The sequence below is a fragment of the Myxine glutinosa genome, chromosome 4 (assembly GCF_964187855.1).
Source record: "Myxine glutinosa chromosome 4, kmMyxGlut1.1, whole genome shotgun sequence".
Lineage (NCBI taxonomy): Eukaryota > Metazoa > Chordata > Myxini > Myxiniformes > Myxinidae > Myxine > Myxine glutinosa.
In genome coordinates this window covers 161,652,481-161,669,649 of record NC_136264.1, presented here as the reverse complement: position 1 = coordinate 161,669,649, position 17,169 = coordinate 161,652,481, and the positions used below count along the sequence as shown (strand labels likewise).

Sequence of the window (17,169 nt, the reverse complement as noted above, 5' to 3'; positions counted from 1 at the left end):
CATCATCAGATGAATCAATCACACCCAAAAGCAAAATAAAAAAACAAAATGGTGTTAGCCATCACACGTAAAACAACAACAAATTCTTCAGTGAATGCTTCAGGTTCCATTGTTTAAATATCGTTTTTGTTAATAGGGATAGAATAAATGTTTGTATTTTGGGATAATTTTCCCTTTAATGGTGACATGAAACAGTTCAAATATATAAAATTAAGAGAGAATTATAGAGCAAAGGAGAAGGGAATTTTCCCTCCTGTTAATGCACACGGAAGAAATAATATCCGCATCGATCACACTGTAAAAAAAAAGATTCCAACACACAACTCGTCCTTTTACCGAACGATCTATAGCAGTGCTTCTCAAACGGTGGGTCGTGACTCCCAAAGGGGTTGCGAGTGGGTTTCCTGTGGGAGGTAGGGGGTCGCAAGCTGTCTGCGCTAAGTAGCTGCACAAGTCATAGTGATGCTGCCAACGACTTACCGACGTGAACTTGCATTCTCAAGCTAGGTAGTGATCAAAAGTCAGGTCAGTCTTTTGGGACTGCCACTGGTAACATGCAACCCAGTGCTACCTGCCACGCGGTCGGGTCGTCGGCGACTAAACCGACACCCTTTACTGGCTTTGCTAGTGGGGAGGGTGACTGTGACCCCCTGCCAGGACCAAAAGCAACACCTGGCAAAGGGCGGATGAGCTCCCGTCGGGAGCCAAGGGCCATCCGGTAAGATGGTGTCTCCTAAAAAACACCCATCCTGTTTGGGTCGGTTCAAGTCATACCAAAGACTTTAAAATGGGACGAGCTGCTTCCATGCTGGAAAAGGTAGCGCACGGACAATCCCCACCGGTTGGCATCCATTGGGAGGAAGAAATTCCTCTTGAGGAAATGCCCCACTGAGAATGGTGAGAAAAGCGACGCCATTATTATGACGTCGCTGGTACCCAGAGTATCCCAGGAAGTGACGGTAGTGACAGCACTTCCCCCAAGCTCAGTGGCTGTGTCAAGTGTTTGTCTCGTCAGTGTGTGTGTGTGTGTGTGTGTGTGTGTGTGTGTGTGTGTGTGTGTGTGTGTGTGTTCTACTACGGGCCTTAGCCCATGTATTAAAAAACCAAAAAAACAATAAAACTAGACAGAAACAGGCTGATCGATGTTGCTGAGTAAGATTAGTCCCCGAATTGATGTGCAAAAAATAAACAAACAGCCCAGATTCCTGCCTTTTTATTACTCCTGCAGTCACAGGGTTAGCACTAATGAATCCAACCCAATTTTCCCCATACAAATTAATTTTAAAAGGCCCCCACTTGAATAAACCCAGTATTTTCACAAGTAAAGTGTTTTTTTTCTAAACCCATGGAGGGATAACAGGGAGTCGCAGCAACGAAATACCAGGACTGGTCGGTTGTCTGGTAAATCCGGCTGAGAAACACTGATCCACAGTGGCCTGCAAGTCCTTTTACCCCTCACTAGTATTCATCCTTAAACTCTTCACACAGGTTTTCTTGTGCAGTACTTACAATACAGTAATTAATCAGTCATTGTACCTGTATGATACAGTGCATCCAGATACAATGACCAATTCATTATTGCAAGTACTACAACTATTGTATTATTCAGTTCTCCCACCTGTGGAACCACCTTCCCTCAGCCGGGCTACATCACTTCTCCCGCAGAGCTTCAAAGCAGGTGGGGCACATCTATTCTGCGCCACCCTCCACCCCTACCCATGTTTTTTTTTACACCCATTGACCCTGTCTATAGCACAGCCCTCTGACTTGCAGATTGCCATGCATCTTTCCCTCTTTTCTTGTTCCCTTCCTGTGTCCAACTGTTGCCCCACTGTCAGTTCATACCCTTTGTCACCTCGCTCTTCTATGAGCCTCGATCTTGGCAATAAATACATCGGGCTACTTTTATTTCAGCACAAGCTGCCGGCCATTCAGTTGAGATCGGCGGCTTAAAAGGCAAATTCAGCAAATTCAAATAAAAAGTTTGTTGGTGACAGTTTGTAAGACTTTCAAACATTTGTAACGATCTATATTTACACCCCCCCCCCCCCCCCCAAAACGAAACAGAACACCACATGCGACAAAACATACATACTTATGCCGTTGTCACGGTGCCCATCAAACTCCTCTCTCAGATTCTGGAAACAAGAGAACAAACAGAGGTTTATTTATTTATTTATTTATTAATAAAAGGCAATCGCATATTAATTACTACACACAGAATATAAGTGGAAATTGGGGGAAAAGTTCCTTCTGGGGATAGGGAACAGTCATTTGAAGTTGTCTGTGATGTGGTCATGAACAACAGTGTTCGGAACTTATTAACACGGCCAATTCCAGCCCAAAATTGCACATCTGGAAAAACAAAGCAAATCATGAACAAGACCAACGTAATCAGAATCACTTAAACTTTGCAAGCAGAAGTTGATGCTATTTGCAATTTCATGCCATGACTGCAAACCCACTCCTTGAGCAACTACGTCTGAGCCACAAGGTGTCTCAGGTAGCATCTCCCACCAGGTGGTCTCAGGTAGCATCTCCCAGGGCCGTCTAAGACCTTTTACAATCTCAAAGTGAAGTACACAATGACAAAATTAAACTTTTGGAATGGCCACTCTGTCGGCTTCGAAGTTTACCAGTTTGTTAAAAGTTTTGAAGATCCTGTGAAAATTCTCCAGAGTGATGATTGCCCCGTACACTTGGTGTAACTGGGTAGGGTAAGAGGAACAACAAAAATAATGAAGAATAGAAAAAAAGAAGAAGAAGAAGAGCGAATTATATCAATGAGAATCATATTATTTAATATTCTTTTTCATCCTTTTCAAAAATAATAATAAAGTCAGACCAGTTAATGGATTAAGCCTTCCTTTATTTAATTATTAACCCCAAGTCGTTAACCAGGCTCGAATATACAACTGGCCCAGATTATCCAACGTGCTAGGCCGCGACGCAAGAATCACGTCGTTCATTTGTCTGTACCTCCTCCCCTCTCGACGCCCCTCTTTCTCCCTCCTAACCTCACAGATCGAACACTGACCCCTCCGACCCCACGTGACCAGCCTCACGGTTCATCTGCTTCTAACCGTCCCGGCCCAGCGACATGAACGTCGCTCTGGCGATAAATAGAATCAAGATTACGTAGAAGGGGGGGACCAGAAGGGGCAAACGTACCGAGGATGAGCAATATATATATATATATATACACACGGGATGGAAAGAAAGGGCGGAATAGGAGAAGAGGACGAGTGGATAACTAATCTGATTTAGAAGGAAGCGTGAAGAGGAGGAAGAGGTGGGGAGAAGTGGAGAAATGCTAGATCATGTCGTAGTTCATCAAGTGCTTCTTCGCGAGCGTCAAAGCACACAGTTCGTCCCAGCGAGTATATTTGAGGAGAGGTGAGAGGGAGGCGGAAAGATAAGGATAAGAGAAAAGGCAATTACGAAGAGGAAGAGGAGGGTTTCACCTCAAACCTCCTCTTCCTCTTCTTTCCACATCGAGCTGCGTCACAGTCTGCAGCTCAACCTCGTAAGCCTGAGACGAGTCCGTTGCATCAATGCGGCCGCGAGGTAAATACGAATAATTGCACGAAGACAATAAAGACGATCAAATAAAATTAAAAAGCGCCGCGGCAATGGGAGGCGCTGCGCAGACACCAGCAGATGCTATGGAACCGTTCCGACGACGAGCCTCACGCTCCTTGCTGCTGGACTCAGTTACCACAACAGGGGTTTCTCCAAAACCCGTAATCCGTGCATAGCACTATTTGCCGGCACGAGCAGCAAAATTATCCGCGACTCAAAATATTTCATATAAACTGGAGTTACTTCACTTCGAGCGGTTACATTTTGTGCTGCGATATTCGGAGATGTGCATGCCTCGATCGCGTCTTCCCCCACAGACGAAAATGCGATCGACCTGACGTAGCCATTTAAAGGGCGGTCGGAGCGCTGACCAATCGGCTGTGGAGGATGCGCATACGTCATATCCGCCGGTGAACGTGGGAAATTCGAATCTGCGCACGCTTTGACTTGAGTACCTGATCAAATACTGTCGCTGGTACTTGATTTTGCAAACGCATTATAAAGATTTTAATGTGTATAAATATTTATCGTTGTGTTTCTGACACTGTATGAGGGATTAGTCTCATGTGCTTTGCAAAAGAATATAAACAAGGAACTTTGACGCAGAAATATACCGTTTGACCCATCATGCCTGTGTTATAATTATATCAACAACACATCAATTCAACCGGGCAGTTTATCCACTTGATTTCACTTGGGGAAGCCTGATATCGGCTTTACACTTAAGCAAATGTGGCTGGCTTAAGATCTTAAGGTCTCGGATTCGAGCTCCTGTCCTACCATTGAATTAACACCAGGTGGGTTGACTCAGCCTGTCATCCTTCTTCTGAGGGTGGCAAAATGGGTACCAGCTGACTGGGGTAACAAGGTGGTATCTGTCTGACTGGTGGTAAAAAGTGATTCGAGTATCCTGCGTCGGAGTGGCGACCTGTCCAGAATTGTGCCTAATAGCAGCCATATGCATCTGAAAATGCAAAATTAGTTGTCTTCTTCTTCACTGGGATGAAAAATGAAATTGGAGGGTGGGGGATAAACTGGTGGTGGGGGCGCCTGAAGAACAGCCAAGGCAGGCACACAGATATATATATATATATATATATATAGATATATATATATATATATATATATATATATATATATATATATATATATATATATATATATATATATATACATAGATATATATATATATATATAGATATATACACATATATATGTTCAAAACACACCTGGTCACAAGTGTGCCGCACTATACCGCACTATATATATATATATATATATATATATATATATATATATATATATATATATATATATATATATATATATATATATATATATATATTGTAACGAATTTGGAAAGTGTAAAGAATGTGAGAACTGGTTTGCTGTGTTTTAACTGACCCTCGTAGAGTAAATAAGGTCGAAGGACGTCCCCCTAGTTAATTCCATGGAACCTACAGACAGGCCACGATATATCTTTTTAAATAGCTTATTTCCTTATTCTATGTAGGCTAAATATGTGTTTCCCACTAGATTGACTCTGCATTGTATCAAACAAAATAAGCGTAGGCCCCTTTCAATTTCCCCAATCATCTCCGCTCTCCAAAGTTCCTTTCAAAAGCGGTGCGAGTGGTGTTCAATCCCGCAAGCCGCCATTGCCCATGTGCTAATCTCGGAGAAGAGGGGGGTAGGAGCCACCAACTCACGGGCGTGGCACGTCGTCATGATCAAAGGGGGAATCGGACAGCCCTAACAGCCAACCAGCACCGCGGTGAGCGACCCGGTAGGCGTGCCCTCGCAGCCGGCGGCTTGATTCTGACCCGAGTAATAAAAGCGACTGGAAGGGACTGCTTCGGCAGATGAGAGAAGAGATGAGATGAGAGATGAGCTGTGAGATGAGAGATGAGAGACGCTCCAAAAAGGAGAGGTACTTGGAGATGAAACAAGCTTTGGAGAGACGTGCTGAGAGGAGGGAGATGGCTCCACCAGAAGGAGAGGAGCAGGTGTGACCGAGCCAGCGCGTGACGTCCACAGCATCAGCAGCGTCGACGCGACCGAGGGTTTTCCCGCCAAAAACGCGAAGAGTGGGAGCTGCTACCTCCAGCCCTGCCGGTTGCAGGGACCTGACCCTGCCTCCCTCTCCAGCAACCCACCTCCGCCATTCCTGCCTGCAATTTCCCCCGTGTAAGTGTGAACGTCGTCTGTCTTAATCGTTGTCCTGGGGTTAAGTAAACTGCATAGATAAGCTAACGATTCACTGTGTGACTGCTTCTTCCATCCATTGCTTGTAAATAACTTGATCGCTCCTTCTTTTTGCTTGTGTGTATTATAAAACCTGTTATTCCTCCGTACTCTGTCTTCTTCTCTCTTCCTTCTCTTTCGGTCGCTTTAGAGGTTTCCAAATTGAATATCTGTGGCGCGATTTGGTCAACGTTGGGGGAGTCGGGCTAATCGGGGATCCTGTAACGGTCGCGGTTGACCATCCGCTCGGCCCAAAGTAACATCTTGTCCGCGAACCGTAACAATATATTGTTACGGATCTCGGACGTCGGCTCTCCCCTTATCAAGGGGGGGTGTGGGGGGGGGTTAATCCCCTTGTCTTTTTATCTGGCCGACCCGAGTCCTGGAAGTTATAACGTCCTTCCCGGCATGGCGTTAGGTAGGGTTTGTTAGGCCTAGGGGTTCACTACTACCTAATTACTAACGCCGGCCGGAAACGAGGGAATACCTCCCGCTCGAACCACGGATATGATGGAAAATGCCGAGCGGATAGCAATCCACGATCGGAGCTATTAACAAATGACTAAACCCGATTCTGAGCGGTTCCTAATCGTGCCACGTTTACCCAATGAGAGAAAAGACAGATGCGATCGGACAAGAGGAAACCTGAAAATAGGAAGAACAAAGATTGGTTTATTACAAATGTACAAGAAGGAGAAGAGGAAACGAAAGAAATGTACAAGATAGGAAGAGGAAGAAGCAGTTACACAGGGCAGCCTTAGACAGTCTTACTCTTAGTACCCAGGACAAACGTACACACTCACACAGGGATTGTAGATGGAGGATGGTCACCGGCACGTCCAGGCTCCAGTCGGCTCCAGTCCAAGCTTCGATCCAGCGGCCGAAACCCGGCAGGCAGCTCCGCGTGTAGTTGAACGCGACCGGACAATTATATAGCGGGGGGAAGCTGGTATGCTGCAAACTTAATATGTGCACTATACAAAGGCGCCAAACGCCCCCTCGCCAATGTACTCCTTTGATAAGGTCCTTCTTTCATAAGCGCCACTGCATCAGTCCCGTCAATGCAACGCACGTTCTCCCAGCAAGTCAGTCAAGGCGAGCTCTCTCACGCGGTAAGTCTTTACAAAGGTGCACTCTCCCGATCAATAAGTTCTTTCAATGCAACGCGTGCTCTGGTAAATAAGTCCTGTCAGTAAATGTGCTCGCTGGCAAGTCCTTTTGTAATGCGCACCAATCCTTCTCCGCGTAAGTCCTGTTGGTAAATGTGCTCGCTGGCAAGTCCTGTGAAAGGGCTTTGCGCTCGCTTTTATAACTCAACAAGCGATCACTCCGCGAGCCCCAAAGCCACGCCTGTCGGCGATGTCACTTCAGCCCTGGTTGGCTGGTTAAGGCTTACCGGCCCCGCCTTTGACGGCTGGATGACATGGCCACACCTTCTTGGCATTCCGGCCCCTTTTTCCGGGCCTCACCGCGTGGCTTATGGCGGCGTTGAGCGAGCGTTAAGGCAGCGAACGCTGCTAACAAAGGCGCGTAACAAATTGGGAGAGCCATAGGGCAGACTGGAGGGCGCGTAATGGCATCACTTGGAGAGGGAGGCTGCAAAATGAACAGTATGGGGCCTACTTCTTATTTGATTGACACAACGCAGATTCAACTATTGGAAACACAGCCTTACCTATACACATACTAATGAAATAACTGAAGTCCTATGGTGGCCTACGTGTTGCTTGTGGCCTAACTATGGGGTGCAACCTTTAACCTTTTAATAATGTCATATTTACACAAGTGTGGGTTCTAAAACCGCAACACTGCACCCCCCCCCCCTTTTTCCAGGCTCGACCCGAGCCAAAACAATCAGGACTATCTTTTAAATTAGTGTGACACTCAGGTGTGGTTACCCTCTACTTTTAACCTACTACCCTGAGTGCGACAGTTTTAACACTAGATATGTCCCCCCTGCTGCGTTGCGTCCTACCTAACTGACTCACGCCCACAATTAACCGAATTATGGATTGGTTTCCAAACTACACATAGAGCTGGTGGGGAGCATTATTTACAAGACTACTAATTATTTACAAAACTAGCACCCAGGACCTCTCTTTTGGGGGAACAAGAGAATAACTTTTGAAAAGAGGAAAATGCCATTGCAATGCACTGCACCGATACACCATACCCATATGCACCAAAAAAAAAAATGCACAAAAAGCACCAGCACCAATATGCACAAAAACAGACATTTCAAAAATTAATAAATGATGCCTTGTCCTTGCTTCTCTGCTTGTCTGCTAGGCCAATGTATCTTGGCTTGATCTTCTTGCTTGATGTTAATTTAATAAAAAGGGCACACACCACGTCCGCTTTTTTTATTTATGGCCAGCAGGGCCAACTCAGGTGGTCCGACTGCTTGAAACAGTGATCCGCAAGCCAGATACTGCTGGCAGCAAAGATTTGTCCCAGGAGAGATGCCAGGCCACAGAACGTGTGGTCCATAAGTGCCAGGCCACAGAACGTGTGGTCCATAAGTGCCAGGCCACAGAACGTGTGGTCCATAGGGTGTACCGGTGCAGGCAGGCATGCAGGCAGCAAGAGTGCAGGCAGCACAATTCAGGGCACCTGCACACTCCCCTCGGACACAAAAGACCATGGTCCATGAGTGGGGAAGGACGACAAAGCAGAGATTAGCAGGGGGAAAGGGCGCAAGGGAGATCTCGCGAGATCTTGTCGAGGCGGTCACGGTTTTTCGAAGCTGTTCCACGATCCTCACGCACGCTCGAAGTTAAGTAATTGTCACATTTGTATTTTTGTCGAAACTGTATTTATCTTACATGTGTGTACCTTTTGTGTGTCCCTGGGAAGATTATTATCGGTGTTAATCTTTCATACCTGTAAAAAATAGTCGAGTATTTCGCGCCACGTGGCCTAGTTGTTGAAGCTTCCGACCTTGAGGCTTGGTTCTCTCCGGGCATCCAAAGCGGTTATTTTTTCATTCGTGTGTTTGTCAAATTTCAACTCGTTATTTTATCGTCCATGCGTAATATTGTTTGTTTATAGTTAGTTTTGGTTTGAATTTCCTGTAACTCGTAATTAATTAATCGTGTTCTGCTCCGCGTGTGCGGCCTTGTACCTCCATCGGTGTTTGTTTACTTAACTCCCCTACATCGTGTTTTGCTTGGCTCTTAGTTTTTTCCCTTCTACCCCGAACATAATATTCTTTGTCTAACGTTTTAAATCCCCACCCCCCCACCCCCCAAAAAAAACGAAAAAAAAACAAAACAAAAAAAAAACTTATTTTTCCTTTCTCCACGTGTGCTGTTTGTCTCATCCTGTACTTTCTGTCCAGGTGTGCTGTTCGCCCCGCCCCCATTATCTCCTTGCCATCCACCTTTTGCCCTGTCCACATGACTCGTGGTGGTCCCTCTCGGCTCTCCCCCCGTTGGTACTTTGTGCATATAAGATTGTTTACGGTTCTGTTTTAATATTATTTAAATATGTATAAACTTTCCCCTTCAGTGTTTTATTCAGTGGTATATTACAACACGCTGTTTTTCTTCCTATTTAAAAGGCTTTTTTCAAATTCCTCTCCATCTCATTCCATGTCAAAAAAAAGAAATTCAATCTCTTATACGTCTCCCTCACTACATGGTCTAAATTCACATTCATTCCACCCCTCCTCCATCGTTCTCAATCGGATTGCTAACTTGAAAATCACAACAAACCCAATTTGTTATCAATGTTCGTCTTTCATTAATCATCCACTTTCGAAACTCCCCTCTTGCCCCTCCCCTCCAAATCCCCCCCCTTGCACCTACACTCCTAAACTCCCCCCTTGCCCCTCCACTCCTAAACTCCCCCCTTACCCCTCCACTCCTGAACTCCCTCCTTGCCCTTCCCCTCCTAAACTCCCCCCTTGCCCCTCCCCTCCAAATCCCCCCCTTGCCCCTACACTCCTAAACTCCCCCCTTGCCCCTCCACTCCTAAACTCCCCCCTTGCCCCTCCCCTCCTAAACTCCCCCCTTGCCCCTCCCCTCCTAAACTCCCCCCTCACTCCTCCCCTTCAAAACTCCACCCCAACCCCTCCCATTCAAATCTCCCCCCATACCATTCCTCTCCAATTCTCCCTCCTCCCCCCTCCTCCTCAAAGCTGCCTCCTCCCCACTTCGTCTCCCTTCTATCTCATACCTCCACCCCCCCCCCAACCTTCTACTTTCCTCTGCCCCCCCTCAAACAACCCCTCACTGTGCCTCATCCCTTCACCATCAAACTTTTCATCCTCCTCATCCTTCCCTTTCTTGGAACTCTTCTGTAATCTCTGACACACTATCAACTGCTCTCCCTACCTCCCCCTCTCATCCTTCATCTTACCCTACTCCTCCCCTCCCCTGTCCTGTACCTGATGCTCCCCCTCTCTCTTCATTAACGGTATGGACCTCAAACATCCAGGGCCTTCGCTCAAACCTGACTGATCTCTCCATACAGGTTGCTTCTGACAATCCAGACTTGATCTGCTTAACAGAGACTTTCCTCCTTCAAGATGTCTCTGATTCCTTAATATCTCTTCCTGGTTACTCCCTCCTCCGGTATGATAGACCTGAGCCTCGTCCTGGTGGTGGGGTGTCTATCTTTATCAAAAACTCTCTTCCTCACTCTCCTTGCACTGCCCTCTCTCCTCCTCACCCCCAGGAGTACCTCTGGCTACGGCTTCCTCTCCGCTCCCACCTTTTGTTCATATGTGTTCTGTACCGTCCTCCAAACAGTGATGACTCCATTTACATTTCACTGTCTGACAACATGGACCAACTTCTATCCACTCATCCCAACTCTCTCTTCCTCATATGTGGTGACTTCAACTGTCATCATGCCAGCTGGTTGGGTGTGGGTTCCTCTCTCACCAGTCATGGCACCTCAGCAAAGGACTTCTGTGACTCACTGGGATTGACACAATCTGTCAATTTCCCAACCAGGATCTCAGCCAATGGAGTTTCTTCTCTTCTAGACTTGGTCATGACAAACTTCCCTGCTAATGTCTGCTGCTCTTCTTCTGCTCCAATCGGTTCTTCTGATCATGTGCTTTTCAAAGTGGACATCTCTCTGGCCATTCTCAGAGAGCCTCGTCAGCGTCGACAAGTCTGGCATTTCACTCAGGCCGACTCGGACGGTCTTCAAGCAGCCATCAATCGTCTGGATTGGTCTCCCATCTCCACTGCCTCTGACATCAATTCTTCCTGGGAATTCTTCCAAAGCAAACTGCTCTCTCTCATGCACAGATTTATCCCATCTCGTCTTCAGTTGTCTTACCCTTCCTCCCGTCCATGGTACACTGAATCTTGTGGTGAACCAGTTGCCCTGAAACAACTTGCCTTTGCCTCTTGGAAGGCAAATCCAACTGAAGGCAATCTCAGTTCCTTCCACCAAGCTCGGAACAAGTGTGTGTCTACCCTCAGGAATGCCAGGAAGCACTATCTCTCCACACTCAAGAATGAACTCTCAAACCTGTCTCCTTCCTCCAAATCCTGGTGGCGTCTGGTCAAATCCGTTTCTGGTGTTTGTTCCCCCTCCATCCCCTCCCTTACCTCAAATGGCCACACAGTTGACATCGCACGTGACAAAGCCGAATGCCTCAACTCTGTGTTTGCCTCAAAATCTTGTGTCCCAAACCCATCTCTCTCTGTTCCCACCCTTCCCAGTCGAACCCAACTGCTCCTGGACTCTGTGTCCTTCTCTCCTGACAAGGTGGAGGAGTTTTTGTCTAACCTCGACTCTGATTCTGCAACTGGACCAGACGGCATCAGCCCACGGGTCCTAAAATCCTGCTCTGCTGCTCTATCTCACCCTCTCTCTGTCCTTTTCACCCTCTCTTTTGCTCAAGGTCATCTGCCAGCATCCTGGAAATCAGCAAACATTACCGCTTTACACAAAAAAGGTGCAAAAACAGATCCTTGCAACTACAGACCAATCAGCCTGCTCCCAATTATCAGCAAAGTCATGGAATCCATCATTGCTTCGGATATGAAATCTTTCCTCTTCTCCAACGGCTTGATCTCTGATCATCAATTTGGTTTCAGACCAGGTCACTCTACTCTGGACATGCTGCTTCTGCTGTCTCAAACAATGGATGGAAGTCCTCAATGCCAAACAGGAAATCAGAGCTGTCTCCCTCGACATATCACGTGCCTTCGATACGGTCTGGCACCCAGCGCTGCTCACCAAACTCTCCTCCTATGGTATCCATGGAAATCTCCATGCATGGCTTGCAGACTTCCTCTCTGGTCGTAGTCAAAGTGTGGCCCTGAATGGATTTCTCTCAACTCCCCTTCCTGTTCAGGCTGGAGTTCCCCAAGGCAGTGTTCTGGGCCCTGTGCTTTTTCTGGTCTTTATCAATGATCTCTCCAACTCTCTGGAAAATCCTCTCTATCTCTTTGCTGATAACTCCACTCTCTGCCGCTCCATTCCTCTGCCCGCAGATCGGCAGTCTGCAGCCTCCTCACTCTCTGAAGACTTGGACAAAATCACAGACTGGTCAAACAAGTGGAACATGTCTTTCAATCCTGACAAATCTCACACTCTTACTATGTCTCTCCGAAAAGATCGACTGGACAACCCTCCCATCTACTTTCTCAACAATCCTCTCCAAGAAGTTCTGTCGCTCAAGCTTTTGGGTCTCACTATCTGCCATGATCTTTCTTGGGAAAACCACATTTCCAAGCTGGCCTCCAAAGCCAGTCGCCGACTGGGCATCCTCCATCGTGCGAAGTCCTTCCTCGGCACACCTGAGCTCCTCACCACATACAAGGCTTTCATCCGCAGCTCAATGGAATACTGTTCTCCCCTATGGGCCGGTGCTCCTGCCTCACACCTAGCTCGGCGACACGCTGTCGAAACCAAAGCTTTCAGAATTATTGGAATCTCCCGCGATGAAGCTATCTCTGAGGGCCTTTCACTCACTCACCACAGGCAGGTAGGTGATCTTTGTGTCTTCTACCGACTCCTCTCTGGCCTTGCACCCCCAGCTCTCTCTGTGCTCTGTCCCCCAAATATTCCTACAGGTCGCACAAGATCTGCCAGCAACCCTCTGATGGTTAAACTGCCAAAATCTCGGCTCTCTGCTCACCTTCACTCTTTCATTCCTCTTTTCTCCTGCCTCTGGAACAAACTCCCTCACTCCCTTCAATCCCACTCGTCCCTCCAGGTCTTTAAAACAGCTGTTCACCACCATCTCTTATCTTCCCCCATCCAAAACCTTGATCTTTTCTACCCCCGCTAATTCACCCCAGATCCACCTTGTTTGAAATTCCAACTTCTTTCCTGGAAGTCCTGGCAGTGTCCATATGTTTTATACCTCTCCCGCCCCCCCCCCCCCCACTTCCCATGCCCCCCCCCAATGCCCTCTCTCTCTCACAGATCTCTTGATGTCTCCATGTGTCTCGGTCCCTGCTCTCAAAATAATGTTGTGTTTGTGTCCTTCCGCCTCTCTCCCTATCTTGTCTACCGCTCCCGATGTTATATGTTTTATGTGTCGGTTTGTCTTTCTGTGTGATTAATGTTCGCTCTTTCACGAGCCTCGATCTTTTATACAAAAAACAAAACAAAAAAACAAACAAAAAACAAAGGGCACACGTAATCACAAGGCAATGCCACATGAAGGGCGCGGGAGAGCGAGCTGAGAAAGCTCGTCCCTAGCGTTCGTCACCCTCCATGTCACCTACTATACCCTTGCCCCTACCCCGTATTTACACAATTTACAAATCCGTCTCTACCCGTCTTGTCCCCCATATTTCCCCTAAACCAAATTCGTTCCCAATCCCTCCCAAGAAGGAAGGGATGGAATCACACACAATGTCTCACCCACGTCAAGATGCGTCTTTACCTTCCAAACGTCTGCAAAAAATCTGGTGTGGAGTTCTATCACCTTGGTGAGTGGATGCGGATCATGCGAAGAGATTTTCTCCTAACTATACTCTAATTGACATTAACTCTCTTTAAACTACCTGGTGTCTTGCCCTGCCAATCCATTGGCCATCATTACACTTTGTGGTTCTAAAAACCAATTCCCATTGTCCATACTGTGGTGCTCTCCCAATTTGGGGTCTCACTCCCCCCATTTTTCAATCTGTGCCCTCGCACAATTTCGGGGCTGGGTCGTGTGGCTCTCCCAGCACGTCCACTTACCTGCGCACCTCCGCCACTGAAGTCGCCACCCGAGCTTGCCTAGCTCCTGCGACTACTCTAACTTGGGGAAGGCCCTCCTGGCTCTCTCACCCCATGAATGCCCCTTCTGGCATCAGGCTACCCGGGTCCTTCCTCTGGATCCTCGGGCCCCACTGAACCCTACACAACTCTACCTGGCTCCCAGAGCCTACCTGCAGCCTCACCTGGCCGACAGACTACCAGTGGCGGAGTGCTCAATAACCACACGCACTAACAGGCTCACACGCCCAGCCATTCCACTTCACTTATGCACCCCTCTAAGCACTTCATTGCTACTACACGCACCACAGATGTCAAACTCCAACAGAAATTTACCTACTCCCTCTACCTACTTTTAAACTACCCTCCCCGGGTATTCGTGAAGGGGTCCATCCTTCCCCCATCCACTCCTTCGCACCATGCACTCCACACTACTCATTCCACACTCCACTCACTCCACACCATTGATTCCACACAACCATTCCCCACTTGCCCACCATGCAAGCCAATGCACTTAACACAATGACACACATCCTCAATACTCCACTCATACACTTTCACTCACACACACACACACACACACACAAACACACACACACACACACACACACACACACACACACACACACACACACACACACACACACACATCTCTCACGAGCATTGCCTCATTTCACCAGCACTACCAAGAACTTCCATTCGCAATGCCTCATTTGCGTATAAAGCGGATCCTTCAGCTCACACACACATCCCTCACGAGCATTGCCTCTCAATTCCTCATTTCAACATGCTCACCAGCAAGATTCTCATTCAGTTCCTCATTTCATCCTAAACTTCAAGCTCATACACACAGCATCATTTAATCTAACTATTTCCCCTAATACTGGTGCTTCCCCTGCCATCCCTTATACTAAGCACATCCCCTGTCGTTATCATCCAACTACACTACTCTACGTCCCCACTACTTGTACAATGTCACTACTTAACTCTCAAGTCTCCTAAAGTCACTTCTAGATTCTAACATTATCCAAGCCCTCCCTGGCTAGTTTGCACCGCCAAACCCCATAAACCTATAGCTCATGTGCCCCAATGAATGGTACAACTACCATTCCTATCATCACTACTACCAAATGTCCACTACTCTCGAGCCTCTCGTGCGGGAATACATTCTTACTGCTCGGCTTCGAAAAACCGAGCAATGCGTGTGGATGGTCAGTCTCATGTAGGTTGGGTCCGTCCGGCATTTTCGATTCTGGGGAGGAGGCATACTCGGGCCGAGGTTCCAAGGTCTATCTCGGCGCAGAACCTTTCGGTCTCCGGCCCGATGACCCAACCTTGCCCGGTCGGAGCACCGCGCCCGCCAGGGGGCAAAGGTCCGACCTGGCCGACCTCCCCCGGAATCGTGCCGCTCGCCGCTACGACACGGCACTGACCAAACAGGGCGGGACCCTGCCCGATTCGTGCACGGCGCTCCGTAAAGAAGCACCGCGGCAATGATCCCCGCCGGCCCCCGCAGCACACAAAGAACACCACGCCCCGAGAGCTCGCGTCGGCTATCCATCAGCCTAACCGTTGCCCTGGTCAGCGTCGATGCTCGACTCGCATGCTCGCACCACGCGTTCCTTTTCTCACTTACAAAACGCGGCGCTCCAACGCCTCCCATACACTCCACACATTTCGTCACCGCACTCTCTCGTGCACACCACCCAGGCACACTCACACACTCCGTTACACACCTCTCTCGCACACACCCTGGCGCACTCCCCTCCGTTACGTACTCCGTAACACTCGTGGGTGTGCACTCTTGCATCCACCCACTCAGCGCACACCTACCCACGGGTGTGCACTCTCTGGTCGCACACCCAATCACGCGCTCCGGTATGCATCCCCGCACACACTCCTCATCCATCTCCGGTGTGCATCCTCGCACACTCTCTCTATCCCTCTCACACTCTGTGTCAACTCACTCCCACTTTCACACTCTGTAACACACTCACTCTTCGACGCACACTTTTTGCTTACACGTGCGCCATTTTCTTTCATACACCTCACCACGGACCCTCCACAAGCGTCTGGGTGACGTCTGGATCCCAAGCGCGTGAAAAATCTTTTCGCACCAAACCTTTTCGCACCATATACAGCCCGGCTTACCTTCAGGATCCTCTTCTCCCCACGCACCTGCAAATCTTTATTGGGATTAGCAAGTACGGCATCATGATGCGAACACGGACTTTGCACATATTCCATCCTTTCCTCCCGCTGTTGCTCTTCTAACTCCGCTGTCTCTTGAATCCCAATTTCCACTATTTCTTCGATGTTATTGTCCTTATTCAGCTCGACGACCGCTGGTGCTAATAAAATAAAATTTTCTAATTCTGCGGTCGTCGGCTTTTCTATTCCCCGAGTCGCGATTTTTATACCCGTCCACGTGACTTTGCTTTGCTCCAACTCGCTTAACCCGCGCTCCTCAAGCCGCGCTACCTCGTCGCATAACCCTGTGCCTTTCCCGCTTGACCTGCAGTCTCCGTCCTTCCCCAATGCTTTTATTTTACACCTAGCTTCCTCCCTCATTTTTTCTATGTTCTTTTCTGACTCTGCGATCCGGGCATCCAATTTGTCATTTATTTTGTTTATTTCATTCTGTTGGGTGCCCATTATTTCCTTCATTTCCCGTGTTTCGTCCTTTATTTCTTTCGTGGATTTGTCATTCATTTGTATTATTTCCGCCATGAATTGCGCCATGAAGGCTTGCATGTCGACCACCCCCACTTGTGCAGTGGGCGCAGCCCTCGCCGCCATGTGCGAGGCACCGCCATTTTGTGCGCCTGCAACCCCCACTGCCGCACCTTCTTCAATTCCCTCTTCCATTACTCCCAATTGTTCTTCACTGGGGTCCTGGGTTAATTCTAACCCCTCTTCTGCCTCCTCATTTACCCCCACCGGCATCCGATCGCCTTGGCTATCCATGGCATGATTTAATTTAGATGTAATAAAATTTCGGCCGCTCGAAATTTTGACCAAATTTCTTCACAGATAAGAAAATTTGGTTCTGGTCCAAATCCCACTCCCCGACACGAATTGTTACGGCCAATAGCACAATTGGTGTCCAAAATTTGGTCTAAAAAAAAATTAGTCCCAGGTTCCAAATCCCCACTCCTG

The 17,169-nt window shown here is 47.9% G+C and overlaps 1 protein-coding gene and 1 long non-coding RNA gene across 10 annotated transcripts in view; one reads left to right on the top strand and one right to left on the bottom strand.

Annotated features, from left to right (window-relative positions):
- The window catches only part of DCUN1D4 (defective in cullin neddylation 1 domain containing 4), a 46,770-nt gene extending 42,834 nt beyond the window's left edge, over positions 1-3,936 (bottom strand). The window contains exons 1-3 of one of the 9 annotated variants that reach the window (XM_068113923.2): positions 3,844-3,936; positions 2,637-2,708; positions 2,096-2,138 (exon numbers count right to left, since the gene is read on the bottom strand). The gene's annotated coding sequence lies outside the window, so the exon portion shown is untranslated. The other 8 variants (XM_068113921.2, XM_078776681.1, XM_078776680.1 and 5 more) reach the window with 8 other exon arrangements.
- A 6-nt stretch (positions 3,937-3,942) lies between these two features.
- LOC144891847 (uncharacterized) overlaps positions 3,943-17,169 on the top strand; it is a 30,739-nt gene continuing 17,512 nt past the window's right edge. The window contains exon 1 of the long non-coding RNA XR_013623243.1: positions 3,943-4,057. This is a non-coding gene — a long non-coding RNA (uncharacterized LOC144891847). The remainder of the gene's footprint in view (positions 4,058-17,169) is intronic.